Source organism: Myxocyprinus asiaticus, chromosome 37 (assembly GCF_019703515.2).
Source record: "Myxocyprinus asiaticus isolate MX2 ecotype Aquarium Trade chromosome 37, UBuf_Myxa_2, whole genome shotgun sequence".
NCBI classification, from domain to species: domain Eukaryota; kingdom Metazoa; phylum Chordata; class Actinopteri; order Cypriniformes; family Catostomidae; genus Myxocyprinus; species Myxocyprinus asiaticus.
Genome location: NC_059380.1, coordinates 27,731,522 through 27,754,278, shown reverse-complemented (window position 1 = coordinate 27,754,278; position 22,757 = coordinate 27,731,522). Strand labels below are relative to the sequence as shown.

The window sequence follows — 22,757 nt, the reverse complement described above, 5'->3', positions numbered from 1 at the left end:
CACTGTTGTTATTCAGTGGTGAAATCAAGATATTATTAATGTCCGCAACCGGTTCAACTCTGGGTGCCCCCTGCTAACAATGTTCAGTGGTAGAGCATGAGACTGCAGATCAAGAGGTCCCTGGGTCAAATCTGGATGCCCCCTGCTGGCAAAACGTATGGAAGTATGAAATGCAGTTTTTTTATGTTATACAGTAGTATAATCAAGATATTATTAGTGTCCACAACCTATAAGCAAATAAAATGCTGTCATTAATGCTTTGATTCATGTGCTTACAAGGGCCTAGCAAGGGAGGTAAAGCTCAGTGGTAGAGTGTTTGACTGCAGGGAAGGAGGGCCCCAGCTCAAATCCAGGTGCCCCAGCTGGCAAAGTTGACCAGTAGCATAAAGTACACTACTTTATTGCTGTGATATGGTAGTACGATCAAGACATTTTTAATGTCTGCAACCTGTAAGCCAGTAAAATGCAGTCATTATTGTTCCTACTCTGGTCATGATAATGTATAGGCATGGGGGTATAGCTCAGTGGTAGAGCATTTGACTGCAGATCAAGAGGTCCCTGGTTCAACTCCAGGTGCCCCCTGCTGATAAAGTTGCACGGTAGCTTACAATCCACTACTTTATTCTGTTTAGACAGTGATGTAATTGAGCTCTAGATAATTTATGCAACCTATAGCCCAAAAAATGCAGACATTTTTGTTTTTATTCAGGTATTTAATTGTATTTTTATTCTATTTTTGTATTATTATCTCTGTCTTGTTGCTGTATTGTTTGTGCACTGGAAGCATCTATCACCAAAACAAATTCCTTGTGTAAGCATACTTGGCAATAAAGTTTATTCTGATTCTGCTTACAAAAGTTTGGCAGTAGGGGTATAGCTCATATTAGAGCATTTTAATGCAGAACAAGAGGTCCCCAGTTCAGATCCAGGTGTCCCTCTGCTGACAAAGTTGTTTGGAAGCTTACAAAGCACTACTTTAGTGTTGTTAGACAGTGGTATAATCAAGCTCTTGATCCTGTCTGCAACCTATAAGCCAGTAGAATGTGGTATGGATGTACCATAGTTGAAGCCATTAGAATGTGGTATGGATGTGTGTGTCAGCTAGGAGACACCCGGAGGAAGGGCATTCACCAGTTGCCTTGGCAGAACAAGAGGTCCCCAGCCCAGATCCTGGTACCCCCACTCACAAAGCTCTTCTTTAGTGTAAAACAATGTTGTGGTACAGTGGTGAAATCAAGATATTATTAATGTCCACAACCGGTTAGGTTAGGGTTAGCCTAAGCCTAATTCTAACCGTAAAATGAGGTATGGATGTGTGTGTCACCCAGAGGAAAGGCATTCACCAGTTGCCTTGGCATAAAACAACCATGTTATTTCCCAACCAAAAACATGAAGATTAATCCACAGAGAGCTGTTTTTTCCCCACACTCCAACCACAGCCACATTCATGCCTTTCTTATTAACCACAGTTGAGTGACATGATCTGGGTTCCGCCTTCTGTGTTCATCAGTACTATCATTAATTACCTCCTAACAAGTGGTATAATCAAACTGTCAATACTGTCCTCAACCCGAAAGCCGATAAAATGCCGTAATTAATGCTTTTATAAACATGCTTCTAATAGGCTGGCAGTGGGGGTATAATTCAGGGATAGAGCATTTCGATGCAGATCACAAGGACCATGGATCAAATCCAAGTGGCCCCTGCTAGCAAATTTGTACAGTAGCATAAAATGCAATCCTTCAGTGTTGTTAGACATTGGTGTAATCAACTTATCATTAGTGTCTACAACCTCTATGCCTTAAAATGCAGTCATTTTTGTTTTTATTCCCATGCTTACAATTGGCTTAGAGTGGGGGTATTGCTCAGTAGTAGGACATTTGACTGCAGGTCAAGAGGTCCCCAGTTCAGATCGTGGTACCCCCCACTCACAAAGTTCTTCTATAGTGTCAAACAATGTTGTGGTACAGTGGTGAAATCAAGATGTTTTTAATGTCCACAAGCGGTTATGTTAGGGTTAGCCTAACATTAACCCTAAAATGTGGTATGGATGTATGTGTCAGCTAGGAGTCACCCAGAGGAAGAGCACTCACCAGTTGGCTTGGCATAAAACAACTACAATACTTCCCAACAGGAAAAGTGGAAGATTAATCCACAGAGAGCTGTTTTTTTCCCCACACTCAAACCACTGCCACATGCATGCCTTTCTTATTAACCACAGGTGAGTGACATGATCTGGGTTCCGCCTTCTCTGTTCATCAGTACTATCCCTAACTACCTCCTAACAAGTGTTATAATCAAGCTATTAATACTGTCCGCAACCTATAAGCCAATAAAATGCAGTAATTAATGCTTTTATTAACATGCTTACAATAGACTGGCAGTGGGGGTATAGTTCAGTGATATTGCGTTTCAATGCAGATCACAAGGACCATGGATCAAATCCAGGTGACCCCTGCTAGTAAACTTGTACGGTAGCATAAAATGCAGTCCTTCAGTGTTGTTAGACATTGGTGTAATCAGCATATTATCAGTGTCTACAACCTCTAAGCCTTAAAACGCAGTCATTTTTGTTTTTGCTCACATGCTTACAGTTGGCTTCGAGGGGGGGGTATAGCTCAGTAGTAGAACCTTTGACTGCCAATCAAGAAGTACCCAGTTCAAATCTTGATACCCCCCACTCACAAAGTTCTTCTGTAGTTTAAAACAAAGTAGTTCACTGTTGTTATTCAGTGGTGAAATCAAGATATTATTAATGTCCGCAACCAGTTCAACTCTGGGTGTCCCCTGCTAACAATGTTCAGTGGTAGAGCATGAGACTGCAGATCAAGAGGTCCCTGGGTCAAATCTGGATGCCCCCTGCTGGCAAAACGTATGGAAGTATGAAATGCAGTTTTTTTTATGTTATACAGTAGTATAATCAAGATAATATTAGTGTCCACAACCTATAAGCAAATAAAATGCTGTCATTAATGCTTTGATTCATGTGCTTACAAGGGCCTAGCAAGGGAGGTAAAGCTCAGTGGTAGAGTGTTTGACTGCAGGGAAGGAGGGCCCCAGCTCAAATCCAGGTGCCCCAGCTGGCAAAGTTGACCAGTAGCATAAAGTACACTACTTTATTGCTGTGATATGGTAGTACGATCAAGACATTTTTAATGTCTGCAACCTGTAAGCCAGTAAAATGCAGTCATTATTGTTCCTACTCTGGTCGTGATAATGTATAGGCATGGGGGTATAGCTCAGTGGTAGAGCATTTGACTGCAGATCAAGAGGTCCCTGGTTCAACTCCAGGTGCCCCCTGCTGATATAGTTGCATGGTAGCTTACAATCCACTACTTTATTCTGTTTAGACAGTGATGTAATTGAGCTCTAGATAATTTATGCAACCTATAGCCCAAAAAATGCAGACATTTTTGTTTTTATTCAGGTATTTAATTGTATTTTTATTCTATTTTTGTATTATTATCTCTGTCTTGTTGCTGAATTGTTTGTGCACTGGAAGCTTCTATCACCAAAACAAATTCCTTGTGTAAGCATACTTGGCAATAAAGTTTATTCTTATTCTGCTTGCCAAAGTTTGGCAGTGGGGGTATAGCTCAGTGGTAGAGCATTTTAATGCAGATCAAGAGGTCCCCAGTTCAGATCCAGGTGTCCCTCTGCTGACAAAGTTGTATGGAAGCTTACAAAGCACTACTTTAGTGTTGTTAGACAGTGGTATAATCAAGCTCTTGATCCTGTCTGCAACCTATAAGCCAGTAGAATGTGGTATGGATGTGTGTGTCAGCTAGGAGTCACCCAGAGGAAGGGCACTCACCAGTTGGCTTGGCAGAACAAGAGGTCCCCAGCCCAGATCCTGGTACCCCCACTCACAAAGCTCTTCTTTAGTGTAAAACAATGTTGTGGTACAGTGGTGAAATCAAGATATTATTAATGTCCACAACCGATTAGGTTAGGGTTAGCCTAAGCCTAATTCTAACCCTAAAATGTGGTATGGATGTGTGTGTCAACTAGGAGTCACCCAGAGGAAGGGCACTCACCAGTTGTCTTGGCATAAAACAACCATGATACTTCCCAACCAAAAAGAGGAAGATTAATCCACAGAGAGCTGTTTTTTCCCCACACTCCAACCACAGCCACATTCATGCCTTTCTTATTAACCACAGTTGAGTGACATGATCTGGGTTCCGCCTTCTGTGTTCATCAGTACTATCATTAATTACCTCCTAACAAGTGGTATAATCAAACTGTCAATACTGTCCTCAACCTGAAAGCCGATAAAATGCCGTAATTAATGCTTTTATAAACATGCTTCTAAAAGGCTGGCAGTGGGGGTATAATTCAGGGATAGAGCATTTCGATGCAGATCACAAGGACCATGGATCAAATCCAGGTGGCCCCTGCTAGCAAATTTGTACAGTAGCATAAAATGCAATCCTTCAGTGTTGTTAGACATTGGTGTAATCAACTTATCATTAGTGTCTACAACCTCTATGCCTTAAAATGCAGTCATTTTTGTTTTTATTCCCATGCTTACAATTGGCTTAGAGTGGGGGTATTGCTCAGTAGTAGGACATTTGACTGCAGGTCAAGAGGTCCCCAGTTCAGATCGTGGTACCCCCCACTCACAAAGTTCTTCTATAGTGTCAAACAATGTTGTGGTACAGTGGTGAAATCAAGATGTTTTTAATGTCCACAAGCGGTTATGTTAGGGTTAGCCTAACATTAACCCTAAAATGTGGTATGGATGTATGTGTCAGCTAGGAGTCACCCAGAGGAAGAGCACTCACCAGTTGGCTTGGCATAAAACAACTACAATACTTCCCAACAGGAAAAGTGGAAGATTAATCCACAGAGAGCTGTTTTTTTCCCCACACTCAAACCACTGCCACATGCATGCCTTTCTTATTAACCACAGGTGAGTGACATGATCTGGGTTCCGCCTTCTCTGTTCATCAGTACTATCCCTAACTACCTCCTAACAAGTGTTATAATCAAGCTATTAATACTGTCCGCAACCTATAAGCCAATAAAATGCAGTAATTAATGCTTTTATTAACATGCTTACAATAGACTGGCAGTGGGGGTATAGTTCAGTGATATTGCATTTCAATGCAGATCACAAGGACCATGGATCAAATCCAGGTGACCCCTGCTAGTAAACTTGTACGGTAGCATAAAATGCAGTCCTTCAGTGTTGTTAGACATTGGTGTAATCAGCATATTATCAGTGTCTACAACCTCTAAGCCTTAAAACGCAGTCATTTTTGTTTTTGCTCACATGCTTACAGTTGGCTTCGAGGGGGGGGTATAGCTCAGTAGTAGAATTTTTGACTGCCAATCAAGAGGTTCCCAGTTCAAATCTTGATACCCCCCACTCACAAAGTTCTTCTGTAGTTTAAAACACAGTAGTTCACTGTTGTTATTCAGTAGTGAAATCAAGATATTATTAATGTCCGCAACCGGTTCGACTGTGGGTGCCCCCTGCTAACAATGTTCAGTGGTAGAGCATGAGACTGCAGATCAAGAGGTCCCTGGGTCAAATCTGGATGCCCCCTGCTGGCAAAATGTATGGAAGTATGAAATGCAGTTTTTTTATGTTATACAGTAGTATAATCAAGATATTATTAGTGTCCACAACCTATAAGCAAATAAAATGCTGTCATTAATGCTTTGATTCATGTGCTTACATGGGCCTAGCAAGGGAGGTAAAGCTCAGTGGTAGAGTGTTTGACTGCAGGGAAGGAGGGCCCCAGCTCAAATCCAGGTGCCCCAGCTGGCAAAGTTGACCAGTAGCATAAAGTACACTACTTTATTGCTGTGATATGGTAGTACGATCAAGACATTTTTAATGTCTGCAACCTGTAAGCCAGTAAAATGCAGTCATTATTGTTCCTACTCTGGTCGTGATAATGTATAGGCATGGGGGTATAGCTCAGTGGTAGAGCATTTGACTGCAGATCAAGAGGTCCCTGGTTCAACTCCAGGTGCCCCCTGCTGATAAAGTTGCATGGTAGCTTACAATCCACTACTTTATTCTGTTTAGACAGTGATGTAATTGAGCTCTAGATAATTTATGCAACCTATAGCCCAAAAAATGCAGACATTTTTGTTTTTATTCAGGTATTTAATTGTATTTTTATTCTATTTTTGTATTATTATCTCTGTCTTGTTGCTGAATTGTTTGTGCACTGGAAGCTTCTATCACCAAAACAAATTCCTTGTGTAAGCATACTTGGCAATAAAGTTTATTCTTATTCTGCTTGCCAAAGTTTGGCAGTGGGGGTATAGCTCAGTGGTAGAGCATTTTAATGCAGATCAAGAGGTCCCCAGTTCAGATCCAGGTGTCCCTCTGCTGACAAAGTTGTATGGAAGCTTACAAAGCACTACTTTAGTGTTGTTAGACAGTGGTATAATCAAGCTCTTGATCCTGTCTGCAACCTATAAGCCAGTAGAATGTGGTATGGATGTGTGTGTCAGCTAGGAGTCACCCAGAGGAAGGGCACTCACCAGTTGGCTTGGCAGAACAAGAGGTCCCCAGCCCAGATCCTGGTACCCCCACTCACAAAGCTCTTCTTTAGTGTAAAACAATGTTGTGGTACAGTGGTGAAATCAAGATATTATTAATGTCCACAACCGGTTAGGTTAGGGTTAGCCTAAGCCTAATTCTAACCCTAAAATGTGGTATGGATGTGTGTGTCAACTAGGAGTCACCCAGAGGAAGGGCACTCACCAGTTGTCTTGGCATAAAACAACCATGATACTTCCCAACCAAAAAGAGGAAGATTAATCCACAGAGAGCTGTTTTTTCCCCACACTCCAACCACAGCCACATTCATGCCTTTCTTATTAACCACAGTTGAGTGACATGATCTGGGTTCCGCCTTCTGTGTTCATCAGTACTATCATTAATTACCTCCTAACAAGTGGTATAATCAAACTGTCAATACTGTCCTCAACCTGAAAGCCGATAAAATGCCGTAATTAATGCTTTTATAAACATGCTTCTAATAGGCTGGCAGTGGGGGTATAATTCAGGGATAGAGCATTTCGATGCAGATCACAAGGACCATGGATCAAATCCAGGTGGCCCCTGCTAGCAAATTTGTACAGTAGCATAAAATGCAATCCTTCAGTGTTGTTAGACATTGGTGTAATCAACTTATCATTAGTGTCTACAACCTCTATGCCTTAAAATGCAGTCATTTTTGTTTTTATTCCCATGCTTACAATTGGCTTAGAGTGGGGGTATTGCTCAGTAGTAGGACATTTGACTGCAGGTCAAGAGGTCCCCAGTTCAGATCGTGGTACCCCCCACTCACAAAGTTCTTCTATAGTGTCAAACAATGTTGTGGTACAGTGGTGAAATCAAGATGTTTTTAATGTCCACAAGCGGTTATGTTAGGGTTAGCCTAACATTAACCCTAAAATGTGGTATGGATGTATGTGTCAGCTAGGAGTCACCCAGAGGAAGAGCACTCACCAGTTGGCTTGGCATAAAACAACTACAATACTTCCCAACAGGAAAAGTGGAAGATTAATCCACAGAGAGCTGTTTTTTTCCCCACACTCAAACCACTGCCACATGCATGCCTTTCTTATTAACCACAGGTGAGTGACATGATCTGGGTTCCGCCTTCTCTGTTCATCAGTACTATCCCTAACTACCTCCTAACAAGTGTTATAATCAAGCTATTAATACTGTCCGCAACCTATAAGCCAATAAAATGCAGTAATTAATGCTTTTATTAACATGCTTACAATAGACTGGCAGTGGGGGTATAGTTCAGTGATATTGCATTTCAATGCAGATCACAAGGACCATGGATCAAATCCAGGTGACCCCTGCTAGTAAACTTGTACGGTAGCATAAAATGCAGTCCTTCAGTGTTGTTAGACATTGGTGTAATCAGCATATTATCAGTGTCTACAACCTCTAAGCCTTAAAACGCAGTCATTTTTGTTTTTGCTCACATGCTTACAGTTGGCTTCGGGGGCGGGGGTATAGCTCAGTAGTAGAATTTTTGACTGCCAATCAAGAGGTTCCCAGTTCAAATCTTGATACCCCCCACTCACAAAGTTCTTCTGTAGTTTAAAACACAGTAGTTCACTGTTGTTATTCAGTGGTGAAATCAAGATATTATTAATGTCCGCAACCGGTTCGACTCTGGGTGCCCCCTGCTAACAATGTTCAGTGGTAGAGCATGAGACTGCAGATCAAGAGGTCCCTGGGTCAAATCTGGATGCCCCCTGCTGGCAAAACGTATGGAAGTATGAAATGCAGTTTTTTTATGTTATACAGTAGTATAATCAAGATATTATTAGTGTCCACAACCTATAAGCAAATAAAATGCTGTCATTAATGCTTTGATTCATGTGCTTACAAGGGCCTAGCAAGGGAGGTAAAGCTCAGTGGTAGAGTGTTTGACTGCAGGGAAGGAGGGCCCCAGCTCAAATCCAGGTGCCCCAGCTGGCAAAGTTGACCAGTAGCATAAAGTACACTACTTTATTGCTGTGATATGGTAGTACGATCAAGACATTTTTAATGTCTGCAACCTGTAAGCCAGTAAAATGCAGTCATTATTGTTCCTACTCTGATCGTGATAATGTATAGGCACGGGGGTGTAGCTCAGTGGTAGAGCATTTGACTGCAGATCAAGAGGTCCCTGGTTCAACTCCAGGTGCCCCCTGCTGATAAAGTTGCATGGTAGCTTACAATCCACTACTTTATTCTGTTTAGACAGTGATGTAATTGAGCTCTAGATAATTTATGCAACCTATAGCCCAAAAAATGCAGACATTTTTGTTTTTATTCAGGTATTTAATTGTATTTTTATTCTATTTTTGTATTATTATCTCTGTCTTGTTGCTGAATTGTTTGTGCACTGGAAGCTTCTATCACCAAAACAAATTCCTTGTGTAAGCATACTTGGCAATAAAGTTTATTCTTATTCTGCTTGCCAAAGTTTGGCAGTGGGGGTATAGCTCAGTGGTAGAGCATTTTAATGCAGATCAAGAGGTCCCCAGTTCAGATCCAGGTGTCCCTCTGCTGACAAAGTTGTATGGAAGCTTACAAAGCACTACTTTAGTGTTGTTAGACAGTGGTATAATCAAGCTCTTGATCCTGTCTGCAACCTATAAGCCAGTAGAATGTGGTATGGATGTGTGTGTCAGCTAGGAGTCACCCGGAGGAAGGGCACTCACCAGTTGGCTTGGCAGAACAAGAGGTCCCCAGCCCAGATCCTGGTACCCCCACTCACAAAGCTCTTCTTTAGTGTAAAACAATGTTGTGGTACAGTGGTGAAATCAAGATATTATTAATGTCCACAACCGGTTAGGTTAGGGTTAGCCTAAGCCTAATTCTAACCCTAAAATGTGGTATGGATGTGTGTGTCAACTAGGAGTCACCCAGAGGAAGGGCACTCACCAGTTGTCTTGGCATAAAACAACCATGATACTTCCCAACCAAAAAGAGGAAGATTAATCCACAGAGAGCTGTTTTTTCCCCACACTCCAACCACAGCCACATTCATGCCTTTCTTATTAACCACAGTTGAGTGACATGATCTGGGTTCCGCCTTCTGTGTTCATCAGTACTATCATTAATTACCTCCTAACAAGTGGTATAATCAAACTGTCAATACTGTCCTCAACCTGAAAGCCGATAAAATGCCGTAATTAATGCTTTTATAAACATGCTTCTAATAGGCTGGCAGTGGGGGTATAATTCAGGGATAGAGCATTTCGATGCAGATCACAAGGACCATGGATCAAATCCAGGTGGCCCCTGCTAGCAAATTTGTACAGTAGCATAAAATGCAATCCTTCAGTGTTGTTAGACATTGGTGTAATCAACTTATCATTAGTGTCTACAACCTCTATGCCTTAAAATGCAGTCATTTTTGTTTTTATTCCCATGCTTACAATTGGCTTAGAGTGGGGGTATTGCTCAGTAGTAGGACATTTGACTGCAGGTCAAGAGGTCCCCAGTTCAGATCGTGGTACCCCCCACTCACAAAGTTCTTCTATAGTGTCAAACAATGTTGTGGTACAGTGGTGAAATCAAGATGTTTTTAATGTCCACAAGCGGTTATGTTAGGGTTAGCCTAACATTAACCCTAAAATGTGGTATGGATGTATGTGTCAGCTAGGAGTCACCCAGAGGAAGAGCACTCACCAGTTGGCTTGGCATAAAACAACTACAATACTTCCCAACAGGAAAAGTGGAAGATTAATCCACAGAGAGCTGTTTTTTTCCCCACACTCAAACCACTGCCACATGCATGCCTTTCTTATTAACCACAGGTGAGTGACATGATCTGGGTTCCGCCTTCTCTGTTCATCAGTACTATCCCTAACTACCTCCTAACAAGTGTTATAATCAAGCTATTAATACTGTCCGCAACCTATAAGCCAATAAAATGCAGTAATTAATGCTTTTATTAACATGCTTACAATAGACTGGCAGTGGGGGTATAGTTCAGTGATATTGCATTTCAATGCAGATCACAAGGACCATGGATCAAATCCAGGTGACCCCTGCTAGTAAACTTGTACGGTAGCATAAAATGCAGTCCTTCAGTGTTGTTAGACATTGGTGTAATCAGCATATTATCAGTGTCTACAACCTCTAAGCCTTAAAACGCAGTCATTTTTGTTTTTGCTCACATGCTTACAGTTGGCATCGAGGGGGGGGTATAGCTCAGTAGTAGAATTTTTGACTGCCAATCAAGAGGTTCCCAGTTCAAATCTTGATACCCCCCACTCACAAAGTTCTTCTGTAGTTTAAAACACAGTAGTTCACTGTTGTTATTCAGTGGTGAAATCAAGATATTATTAATGTCCGCAACCGGTTCGACTCTGGGTGCCCCCTGCTAACAATGTTCAGTGGTAGAGCATGAGACTGCAGATCAAGAGGTCCCTGGGTCAAATCTGGATGCCCCCTGCTGGCAAAACGTATGGAAGTATGAAATGCAGTTTTTTTATGTTATACAGTAGTATAATCAAGATATTATTAGTGTCCACAACCTATAAGCAAATAAAATGCTGTCATTAATGCTTTGATTCATGTGCTTACAAGGGCCTAGCAAGGGAGGTAAAGCTCAGTGGTAGAGTGTTTGACTGCAGGGAAGGAGGGCCCCAGCTCAAATCCAGGTGCCCCAGCTGGCAAAGTTGACCAGTAGCATAAAGTACACTACTTTATTGCTGTGATATGGTAGTACGATCAAGACATTTTTAATGTCTGCAACCTGTAAGCCAGTAAAATGCAGTCATTATTGTTCCTACTCTGGTCGTGATAATGTATAGGCATGGGGGTATAGCTCAGTGGTAGAGCATTTGACTGCAGATCAAGAGGTCCCTGGTTCAACTCCAGGTGCCCCCTGCTGATAAAGTTGCATGGTAGCTTACAATCCACTACTTTATTCTGTTTAGACAGTGATGTAATTGAGCTCTAGATAATTTATGCAACCTATAGCCCAAAAAATGCAGACATTTTTGTTTTTATTCAGGTATTTAATTGTATTTTTATTCTATTTTTGTATTATTATCTCTGTCTTGTTGCTGAATTGTTTGTGCACTGGAAGCTTCTATCACCAAAACAAATTCCTTGTGTAAGCATACTTGGCAATAAAGTTTATTCTTATTCTGCTTGCCAAAGTTTGGCAGTGGGGGTATAGCTCAGTGGTAGAGCATTTTAATGCAGATCAAGAGGTCCCCAGTTCAGATCCAGGTGTCCCTCTGCTGACAAAGTTGTATGGAAGCTTACAAAGCACTACTTTAGTGTTGTTAGACAGTGGTATAATCAAGCTCTTGATCCTGTCTGCAACCTATAAGCCAGTAGAATGTGGTATGGATGTGTGTGTCAGCTAGGAGTCACCCGGAGGAAGGGCACTCACCAGTTGGCTTGGCAGAACAAGTGGTCCCCAGCCCAGATCCTGGTACCCCCACTCACAAAGCTCTTCTTTAGTGTAAAACAATGTTGTGGTACAGTGGTGAAATCAAGATGTTATTAATGTCCACAACCGGTTAGGTTAGGGTTAGCCTAAGCCTAATTCTAACCCTAAAATGTGGTATGGATGTGTGTGTCAACTAGGAGTCACCCAGAGGAAGGGCACTCACCAGTTGTCTTGGCATAAAACAACCATGATACTTCCCAACCAAAAAGAGGAAGATTAATCCACAGAGAGCTGTTTTTTCCCCACACTCCAACCACAGCCACATTCATGCCTTTCTTATTAACCACAGTTGAGTGACATGATCTGGGTTCCGCCTTCTGTGTTCATCAGTACTATCATTAATTACCTCCTAACAAGTGGTATAATCAAACTGTCAATACTGTCCTCAACCTGAAAGCCGATAAAATGCCGTAATTAATGCTTTTATAAACATGCTTCTAATAGGCTGGCAGTGGGGGTATAATTCAGGGATAGAGCATTTCGATGCAGATCACAAGGACCATGGATCAAATCCAGGTGGCCCCTGCTAGCAAATTTGTACAGTAGCATAAAATGCAGTCCTTCAGTGTTGTTAGACATTGGTGTAATCAACTTATCATTAGTGTCTACAACCTCTATGCCTTAAAATGCAGTCATTTTTGTTTTTATTCCCATGCTTACAATTGGCTTAGAGTGGGGGTATTGCTCAGTAGTAGGACATTTGACTGCAGGTCAAGAGGTCCCCAGTTCAGATCGTGGTACCCCCACTCACAAAGTTCTTCTATAGTGTCAAACAATGTTGTGGTACAGTGGTGAAATCAAGATGTTTTTAATGTCCACAAGCGGTTATGTTAGGGTTTGCCTCACATTAACCCTAAAATGTGGTATGGATGTGTGTGTCAGCTAGGAGTCACCCAGAGGAAGAGCACTCACCAGCTGGCTTGGCATAAAACAACCACAATACTTCCCAACAGGAAAAGTGGAAGATTAATCCACAGAGAGCTGTTTTTTTCCCCACACTCAAACCACTGCCACATGCATGCCTTTCTTATTAACCACAGGTGAGTGACATGATCTGGGTTCCGCCTTCTCTGTTCATCAGTACTATCCCTAACTACCTCCTAACAAGTGTTATAATCAAGCTATTAATACTGTCCGCAACCTATAAGCCAATAAAATGCAGTAATTAATGCTTTTATTAACATGCTTACAATAGACTGGCAGTGGGGGTATAGTTCAGTGATATTGCATTTCAATGCAGATCACAAGGACCATGGATCAAATCCAGGTGACCCCTGCTAGTAAACTTGTACGGTAGCATAAAATGCAGTCCTTCAGTGTTGTTAGACATTGGTGTAATCAGCATATTATCAGTGTCTACAACCTCTAAGCCTTAAAACGCAGTCATTTTTGTTTTTGCTCACATGCTTACAGTTGGCATCAAGGGGGGTGTATAGCTCGGTAGTAGAATTTTTGACTGCCAATCAAGAGGTTCCCAGTTCAAATCTTGATACCCCCCACTCACAAAGTTCTTCTGTAGTTTAAAACACAGTAGTTCACTGTTGTTATTCAGTGGTGAAATCAAGATATTATTAATGTCCGCAACCGGTTTGACTGTGGGTGCCCCCTGCTAACAATGTTCAGTGGTAGAGCATGAGACTGCAGATCAAGAGGTCCCTGGGTCAAATCTGGATGCCCCCTGCTGGCAAAACGTATGGAAGTATGAAATGCAGTTTTTTTATGTTATACAGTAGTATAATCAAGATATTATTAGTGTCCACAACCTATAAGCAAATAAAATGCTGTCATTAATGCTTTGATTCATGTGCTTACAAGGGCCTAGCAAGGGAGGTAAAGCTCAGTGGTAGAGTGTTTGACTGCAGGGAAGGAGGGCCCCAGCTCAAATCCAGGTGCCCCAGCTGGCAAAGTTGACCAGTAGCATAAAGTACACTACTTTATTGCTGTGATATGGTAGTACGATCAAGACATTTTTAATGTCTGCAACCTGTAAGCCAGTAAAATGCAGTCATTATTGTTCCTACTCTGGTCGTGATAATGTATAGGCATGGGGGTATAGCTCAGTGGTAGAGCATTTGACTGCAGATCAAGAGGTCCCTGGTTCAACTCCAGGTGCCCCCTGCTGATATAGTTGCATGGTAGCTTACAATCCACTACTTTATTCTGTTTAGACAGTGATGTAATTGAGCTCTAGATAATTTATGCAACCTATAGCCCAAAAAATGCAGACATTTTTGTTTTTATTCAGGTATTTAATTGTATTTTTATTCTATTTTTGTATTATTATCTCTGTCTTGTTGCTGAATTGTTTGTGCACTGGAAGCTTCTATCACCAAAACAAATTCCTTGTGTAAGCATACTTGGCAATAAAGTTTATTCTTATTCTGCTTGCCAAAGTTTGGCAGTGGGGGTATAGCTCAGTGGTAGAGCATTTTAATGCAGATCAAGAGGTCCCCAGTTCAGATCCAGGTGTCCCTCTGCTGACAAAGTTGTATGGAAGCTTACAAAGCACTACTTTAGTGTTGTTAGACAGTGGTATAATCAAGCTCTTGATCCTGTCTGCAACCTATAAGCCAGTAGAATGTGGTATGGATGTGTGTGTCAGCTATGAGTCACCCAGAGGAAGGGCACTCACCAGTTGGCTTGGCAGAACAAGAGGTCCCCAGCCCAGATCCTGGTACCCCCACTCACAAAGCTCTTCTTTAGTGTAAAACAATGTTGTGGTACAGTGGTGAAATCAAGATATTATTAATGTCCACAACCGGTTAGGTTAGGGTTCGCCTAAGCCTAATTCTAACCCTAAAATGTGGTATGGATGTGTGTGTCAACTAGGAGTCACCCAGAGGAAGGGCACTCACCAGTTGTCTTGGCATAAAACAACCATGATACTTCCCAACCAAAAAGAGGAAGATTAATCCACAGAGAGCTGTTTTTTCCCCACACTCCAACCACAGCCACATTCATGCCTTTCTTATTAACCACAGTTGAGTGACATGATCTGGGTTCCGCCTTCTGTGTTCATCAGTACTATCATTAATTACCTCCTAACAAGTGGTATAATCAAACTGTCAATACTGTCCTCAACCTGAAAGCCGATAAAATGCCGTAATTAATGCTTTTATAAACATGCTTCTAATAGGCTGGCAGTGGGGGTATAATTCAGGGATAGAGCATTTCGATGCAGATCACAAGGACCATGGATCAAATCCAGGTGGCCCCTGCTAGCAAATTTGTACAGTAGCATAAAATGCAGTCCTTCAGTGTTGTTAGACATTGGTGTAATCAACTTATCATTAGTGTCTACAACCTCTATGCCTTAAAATGCAGTCATTTTTGTTTTTATTCCCATGCTTACAATTGGCTTAGAGTGGGGGTATTGCTCAGTAGTAGGACATTTGACTGCAGGTCAAGAGGTCCCCAGTTCAGATCGTGGTACCCCCCACTCACAAAGTTCTTCTATAGTGTCAAACAATGTTGTGGTACAGTGGTGAAATCAAGATGTTTTTAATGTCCACAAGCGGTTATGTTAGGGTTTGCCTCACATTAACCCTAAAATGTGGTATGGATGTGTGTGTCAGCTAGGAGTCACCCAGAGGAAGAGCACTCACCAGCTGGCTTGGCATAAAACAACCACAATACTTCCCAACAGGAAAAGTGGAAGATTAATCCACAGAGAGCTGTTTTTTTCCCCACACTCAAACCACTGCCACATGCATGCCTTTCTTATTAACCACAGGTGAGTGACATGATCTGGGTTCCGCCTTCTCTGTTCATCAGTACTATCCCTAACTACCTCCTAACAAGTGTTATAATCAAGCTATTAATACTGTCCGCAACCTATAAGCCAATAAAATGCAGTAATTAATGCTTTTATTAACATGCTTACAATAGACTGGCAGTGGGGGTATAGTTCAGTGATATTGCATTTCAATGCAGATCACAAGGACCATGGATCAAATCCAGGTGACCCCTGCTAGTAAACTTGTACGGTAGCATAAAATGCAGTCCTTCAGTGTTGTTAGACATTGGTGTAATCAGCATATTATCAGTGTCTACAACCTCTAAGCCTTAAAACGCAGTCATTTTTGTTTTTGCTCACATGCTTACAGTTGGCATCGAGGGGGGGTATAGCTCAGTAGTAGAATTTTTGACTGCCAATCAAGAGGTTCCCAGTTCAAATCTTGATACCCCCCACTCACAAAGTTCTTCTGTAGTTTAAAACACAGTAGTTCACTGTTGTTATTCAGTGGTGAAATCAAGATATTATTAATGTCCGCAACCGGTTTGACTGTGGGTGCCCCCTGCTAACAATGTTCAGTGGTAGAGCATGAGACTGCAGATCAAGAGGTCCCTGGGTCAAATCTGGATGCCCCCTGCTGGCAAAACGTATGGAAGTATGAAATGCAGTTTTTTTATGTTATACAGTAGTATAATCAAGATATTATTAGTGTCCACAACCTATAAGCAAATAAAATGCTGTCATTAATGCTTTGATTCATGTGCTTACAAGGGCCTAGCAAGGGAGGTAAAGCTCAGTGGTAGAGTGTTTGACTGCAGGGAAGGAGGGCCCCAGCTCAAATCCAGGTGCCCCAGCTGGCAAAGTTGACCAGTAGCATAAAGTACACTACTTTATTGCTGTGATATGGTAGTACGATCAAGACATTTTTAATGTCTGCAACCTGTAAGCCAGTAAAATGCAGTCATTATTGTTCCTACTCTGGTCGTGATAATGTATAGGCATGGGGGTATAGCTCAGTGGTAGAGCATTTGACTGCAGATCAAGAGGTCCCTGGTTCAACTCCAGGTGCCCCCTGCTGATATAGTTGCATGGTAGCTTACAATCCACTACTTTATTCTGTTTAGACAGTGATGTAATTGAGCTCTAGATAATTTATGCAACCTATAGCCCAAAAAATGCAGACATTTTTGTTTTTATTCAGGTATTTAATTGTATTTTTATTCTATTTTTGTATTATTATCTCTGTCTTGTTGCTGAATTGTTTGTGCACTGGAAGCTTCTATCACCAAAACAAATTCCTTGTGTAAGCATACTTGGCAATAAAGTTTATTCTTATTCTGCTTGCCAAAGTTTGGCAGTGGGGGTATAGCTCAGTGGTAGAGCATTTTAATGCAGATCAAGAGGTCCCCAGTTCAGATCCAGGTGTCCCTCTGCTGACAAAGTTGTATGGAAGCTTACAAAGCACTACTTTAGTGTTGTTAGACAGTGGTATAATCAAGCTCTTGATCCTGTCTGCAACCTATAAGCCAGTAGAATGTGGTATGGATGTGTGTGTCAGCTATGAGTCACCCAGAGGAAGGGCACTCACCAGTTGGCTTGGCAGAACAAGAGGTCCCCAGCCCAGATCCTGGTACCCCCACTCACAAAGCTCTTCTTTAGTGTAAAACAATGTTGTGGTACAGTGGTGAAATCAAGATGTTATTAATGTCCACAACCGGTTAGGTTAGGGTTAGCCTAAGCCTAATTCTAACCCTAAAATGTGGTATGGATGTGTGTGTCAGCTAGGAGTTGTGTCAACTAGGAGTCACCCAGAGGAAGGGCACTCACCAGTTGTCTTGGCATAAAACAACCATGATACTTCCCAACCAAAAAGAGGAAGATTAATCCACAGAGAGCTGTTTTTTCCCCACACTCCAACCACAGCCACATTCATGCCTTTCTTATTAACCACAGTTGAGTGACATGATCTGGGTTCCGCCTTCTGTGTTCATCAGTACTATCATTAATTACCTCCTAACAAGTGGTATAATCAAACTGTCAATACTGTCCTCAACCTGAAAGCCGATAAAATGCCGTAATTAATGCTTTTATAAACATGCTTCTAATAGGCTGGCAGTGGGGGTATAATTCAGGGATAGAGCATTTCGATGCAGATCACAAGGACCATGGATCAAATCCAGGTGGCCCCTGCTAGCAAATTTGTACAGTAGCATAAAATGCAGTCCTTCAGTGTTGTTAGACATTGGTGTAATCAACTTATCATTAGTGTCTACAACCTCTATGCCTTAAAATGCAGTCATTTTTGTTTTTATTCCCATGCTTACAATTGGCTTAGAGTGGGGGTATTGCTCAGTAGTAGGACATTTGACTGCAGGTCAAGAGGTCCCCAGTTCAGATCGTGGTACCCCCCACTCACAAAGTTCTTCTATAGTGTCAAACAATGTTGTGGTACAGTGGTGAAATCAAGATGTTTTTAATGTCCACAAGCGGTTATGTTAGGGTTTGCCTCACATTAACCCTAAAATGTGGTATGGATGTGTGTGTCAGCTAGGAGTCACCCAGAGGAAGAGCACTCACCAGCTGGCTTGGCATAAAACAACCACAATACTTCCCAACAGGAAAAGTGGAAGATTAATCCACAGAGAGCTGTTTTTTTCCCCACACTCAAACCACTGCCACATGCATGCCTTTCTTATTAACCACAGGTGAGTGACATGATCTGGGTTCCGCCTTCTCTGTTCATCAGTACTATCCCTAACTACCTCCTAACAAGTGTTATAATCAAGCTATTAATACTGTCCGCAACCTATAAGCCAATAAAATGCAGTAATTAATGCTTTTATTAACATGCTTACAATAGACTGGCAGTGGGGGTATAGTTCAGTGATATTGCATTTCAATGCAGATCACAAGGACCATGGATCAAATCCAGGTGACCCCTGCTAGTAAACTTGTACGGTAGCATAAAATGCAGTCCTTCAGTGTTGTTAGACATTGGTGTAATCAGCATATTATCAGTGTCTACAACCTCTAAGCCTTAAAACGCAGTCATTTTTGTTTTTGCTCACATGCTTACAGTTGGCATCATGGGGGGTGTATAGCTCGGTAGTAGAATTTTTGACTGCCAATCAAGAGGTTCCCAGTTCAAATCTTGATACCCCCACTCACAAAGTTCTTCTGTAGTTTAAAACACAGTAGTTCACTGTTGTTATTCAGTGGTGAAATCAAGATATTATTAATGTCCGCAACCGGTTTGACTGTGGGTGCCCCCTGCTAACAATGTTCAGTGGTAGAGCATGAGACTGCAGATCAAGAGGTCCCTGGGTCAAATCTGGATGCCCCCTGCTGGCAAAACGTATGGAAGTATGAAATGCAGTTTTTTTATGTTATACAGTAGTATAATCAAGATATTATTAGTGTCCACAACCTATAAGCAAATAAAATGCTGTCATTAATGCTTTGATTCATGTGCTTACAAGGGCCTAGCAAGGGAGGTAAAGCTCAGTGGTAGAGTGTTTGACTGCAGGGAAGGAGGGCCCCAGCTCAAATCCAGGTGCCCCAGCTGGCAAAGTTGACCAGTAGCATAAAGTACACTACTTTATTGCTGTGATATGGTAGTACGATCAAGACATTTTTAATGTCTGCAACCTGTAAGCCAGTAAAATGCAGTCATTATTGTTCCTACTCTGGTCGTGATAATGTATAGGCATGGGGGTATAGCTCAGTGGTAGAGCATTTGACTGCAGATCAAGAGGTCCCTGGTTCAACTCCAGGTGCCCCCTGCTGATATAGTTGCATGGTAGCTTACAATCCACTACTTTATTCTGTTTAGACAGTGATGTAATTGAGCTCTAGATAATTTATGCAACCTATAGCCCAAAAAATGCAGACATTTTTGTTTTTATTCAGGTATTTAATTGTATTTTTATTCTATTTTTGTATTATTATCTCTGTCTTGTTGCTGAATTGTTTGTGCACTGGAAGCTTCTATCACCAAAACAAATTCCTTGTGTAAGCATACTTGGCAATAAAGTTTATTCTTATTCTGCTTGCCAAAGTTTGGCAGTGGGGGTATAGCTCAGTGGTAGAGCATTTTAATGCAGATCAAGAGGTCCCCAGTTCAGATCCAGGTGTCCCTCTGCTGACAAAGTTGTATGGAAGCTTACAAAGCACTACTTTAGTGTTGTTAGACAGTGGTATAATCAAGCTCTTGATCCTGTCTGCAACCTATAAGCCAGTAGAATGTGGTATGGATGTGTGTGTCAGCTATGAGTCACCCAGAGGAAGGGCACTCACCAGTTGGCTTGGCAGAACAAGAGGTCCCCAGCCCAGATCCTGGTACCCCACTCACAAAGCTCTTCTTTAGTGTAAAACAATGTTGTGGTACAGTGGTGAAATCAAGATATTATTAATGTCCACAACCGGTTAGGTTAGGGTTCGCCTAAGCCTAATTCTAACCCTAAAATGTGGTATGGATGTGTGTGTCAACTAGGAGTCACCCAGAGGAAGGGCACTCACCAGTTGTCTTGGCATAAAACAACCATGATACTTCCCAACCAAAAAGAGGAAGATTAATCCACAGAGAGCTGTTTTTTCCCCACACTCCAACCACAGCCACATTCATGCCTTTCTTATTAACCACAGTTGAGTGACATGATCTGGGTTCCGCCTTCTGTGTTCATCAGTACTATCATTAATTACCTCCTAACAAGTGGTATAATCAAACTGTCAATACTGTCCTCAACCTGAAAGCCGATAAAATGCCGTAATTAATGCTTTTATAAACATGCTTCTAATAGGCTGGCAGTGGGGGTATAATTCAGGGATAGAGCATTTCGATGCAGATCACAAGGACCATGGATCAAATCCAGGTGGCCCCTGCTAGCAAATTTGTACAGTAGCATAAAATGCAGTCCTTCAGTGTTGTTAGACATTGGTGTAATCAACTTATCATTAGTGTCTACAACCTCTATGCCTTAAAATGCAGTCATTTTTGTTTTTATTCCCATGCTTACAATTGGCTTAGAGTGGGGGTATTGCTCAGTAGTAGGACATTTGACTGCAGGTCAAGAGGTCCCCAGTTCAGATCGTGGTACCCCCCACTCACAAAGTTCTTCTATAGTGTCAAACAATGTTGTGGTACAGTGGTGAAATCAAGATGTTTTTAATGTCCACAAGCGGTTATGTTAGGGTTTGCCTCACATTAACCCTAAAATGTGGTATGGATGTGTGTGTCAGCTAGGAGTCACCCAGAGGAAGAGCACTCACCAGCTGGCTTGGCATAAAACAACCACAATACTTCCCAACAGGAAAAGTGGAAGATTAATCCACAGAGAGCTGTTTTTTTCCCCACACTCAAACCACTGCCACATGCATGCCTTTCTTATTAACCACAGGTGAGTGACATGATCTGGGTTCCGCCTTCTCTGTTCATCAGTACTATCCCTAACTACCTCCTAACAAGTGTTATAATCAAGCTATTAATACTGTCCGCAACCTATAAGCCAATAAAATGCAGTAATTAATGCTTTTATTAACATGCTTACAATAGACTGGCAGTGGGGGTATAGTTCAGTGATATTGCATTTCAATGCAGATCACAAGGACCATGGATCAAATCCAGGTGACCCCTGCTAGTAAACTTGTACGGTAGCATAAAATGCAGTCCTTCAGTGTTGTTAGACATTGGTGTAATCAGCATATTATCAGTGTCTACAACCTCTAAGCCTTAAAACGCAGTCATTTTTGTTTTTGCTCACATGCTTACAGTTGGCATCGAGGGGGGGTATAGCTCAGTAGTAGAATTTTTGACTGCCAATCAAGAGGTTCCCAGTTCAAATCTTGATACCCCCCACTCACAAAGTTCTTCTGTAGTTTAAAACACAGTAGTTCACTGTTGTTATTCAGTGGTGAAATCAAGATATTATTAATGTCCGCAACCGGTTTGACTGTGGGTGCCCCCTGCTAACAATGTTCAGTGGTAGAGCATGAGACTGCAGATCAAGAGGTCCCTGGGTCAAATCTGGATGCCCCCTGCTGGCAAAACGTATGGAAGTATGAAATGCAGTTTTTTTATGTTATACAGTAGTATAATCAAGATATTATTAGTGTCCACAACCTATAAGCAAATAAAATGCTGTCATTAATGCTTTGATTCATGTGCTTACAAGGGCCTAGCAAGGGAGGTAAAGCTCAGTGGTAGAGTGTTTGACTGCAGGGAAGGAGGGCCCCAGCTCAAATCCAGGTGCCCCAGCTGGCAAAGTTGACCAGTAGCATAAAGTACACTACTTTATTGCTGTGATATGGTAGTACGATCAAGACATTTTTAATGTCTGCAACCTGTAAGCCAGTAAAATGCAGTCATTATTGTTCCTACTCTGGTCGTGATAATGTATAGGCATGGGGGTATAGCTCAGTGGTAGAGCATTTGACTGCAGATCAAGAGGTCCCTGGTTCAACTCCAGGTGCCCCCTGCTGATATAGTTGCATGGTAGCTTACAATCCACTACTTTATTCTGTTTAGACAGTGATGTAATTGAGCTCTAGATAATTTATGCAACCTATAGCCCAAAAAATGCAGACATTTTTGTTTTTATTCAGGTATTTAATTGTATTTTTATTCTATTTTTGTATTATTATCTCTGTCTTGTTGCTGAATTGTTTGTGCACTGGAAGCTTCTATCACCAAAACAAATTCCTTGTGTAAGCATACTTGGCAATAAAGTTTATTCTTATTCTGCTTGCCAAAGTTTGGCAGTGGGGGTATAGCTCAGTGGTAGAGCATTTTAATGCAGATCAAGAGGTCCCCAGTTCAGATCCAGGTGTCCCTCTGCTGACAAAGTTGTATGGAAGCTTACAAAGCACTACTTTAGTGTTGTTAGACAGTGGTATAATCAAGCTCTTGATCCTGTCTGCAACCTATAAGCCAGTAGAATGTGGTATGGATGTGTGTGTCAGCTATGAGTCACCCAGAGGAAGGGCACTCACCAGTTGGCTTGGCAGAACAAGAGGTCCCCAGCCCAGATCCTGGTACCCCCACTCACAAAGCTCTTCTTTAGTGTAAAACA

General features: G+C 41.7%; 9 non-coding genes across 9 annotated transcripts; all 9 read left to right on the top strand.

The window, feature by feature from the left end:
• Positions 1 to 510: 510 nt before the first annotated feature.
• trnac-gca (transfer RNA cysteine (anticodon GCA)) lies at positions 511 to 582 on the top strand. Its single transcript has one exon. It is a non-coding gene; the product is annotated as a tRNA-Cys (tRNA).
• A 2,646-nt stretch (positions 583 to 3,228) lies between these two features.
• trnac-gca (transfer RNA cysteine (anticodon GCA)) lies at positions 3,229 to 3,300 on the top strand. Its single transcript has one exon. It is a non-coding gene; the product is annotated as a tRNA-Cys (tRNA).
• Positions 3,301 to 5,921: 2,621 nt separating this feature from the next.
• trnac-gca (transfer RNA cysteine (anticodon GCA)) lies at positions 5,922 to 5,993 on the top strand. Its single transcript has one exon. It is a non-coding gene; the product is annotated as a tRNA-Cys (tRNA).
• Positions 5,994 to 8,615: 2,622 nt separating this feature from the next.
• On the top strand, positions 8,616 to 8,687 carry trnac-gca (transfer RNA cysteine (anticodon GCA)). Its single transcript has one exon. It is a non-coding gene; the product is annotated as a tRNA-Cys (tRNA).
• A 2,621-nt stretch (positions 8,688 to 11,308) lies between these two features.
• trnac-gca (transfer RNA cysteine (anticodon GCA)) lies at positions 11,309 to 11,380 on the top strand. Its single transcript has one exon. It is a non-coding gene; the product is annotated as a tRNA-Cys (tRNA).
• A 2,620-nt stretch (positions 11,381 to 14,000) lies between these two features.
• On the top strand, positions 14,001 to 14,072 carry trnac-gca (transfer RNA cysteine (anticodon GCA)). Its single transcript has one exon. It is a non-coding gene; the product is annotated as a tRNA-Cys (tRNA).
• A 2,620-nt stretch (positions 14,073 to 16,692) lies between these two features.
• trnac-gca (transfer RNA cysteine (anticodon GCA)) lies at positions 16,693 to 16,764 on the top strand. Its single transcript has one exon. It is a non-coding gene; the product is annotated as a tRNA-Cys (tRNA).
• A 2,636-nt stretch (positions 16,765 to 19,400) lies between these two features.
• On the top strand, positions 19,401 to 19,472 carry trnac-gca (transfer RNA cysteine (anticodon GCA)). The gene has a single exon. It is a non-coding gene; the product is annotated as a tRNA-Cys (tRNA).
• Positions 19,473 to 22,091: 2,619 nt separating this feature from the next.
• Positions 22,092 to 22,163, top strand: trnac-gca (transfer RNA cysteine (anticodon GCA)). The gene has a single exon. It is a non-coding gene; the product is annotated as a tRNA-Cys (tRNA).
• The last annotated feature ends 594 nt before the right edge of the window (positions 22,164 to 22,757 follow it).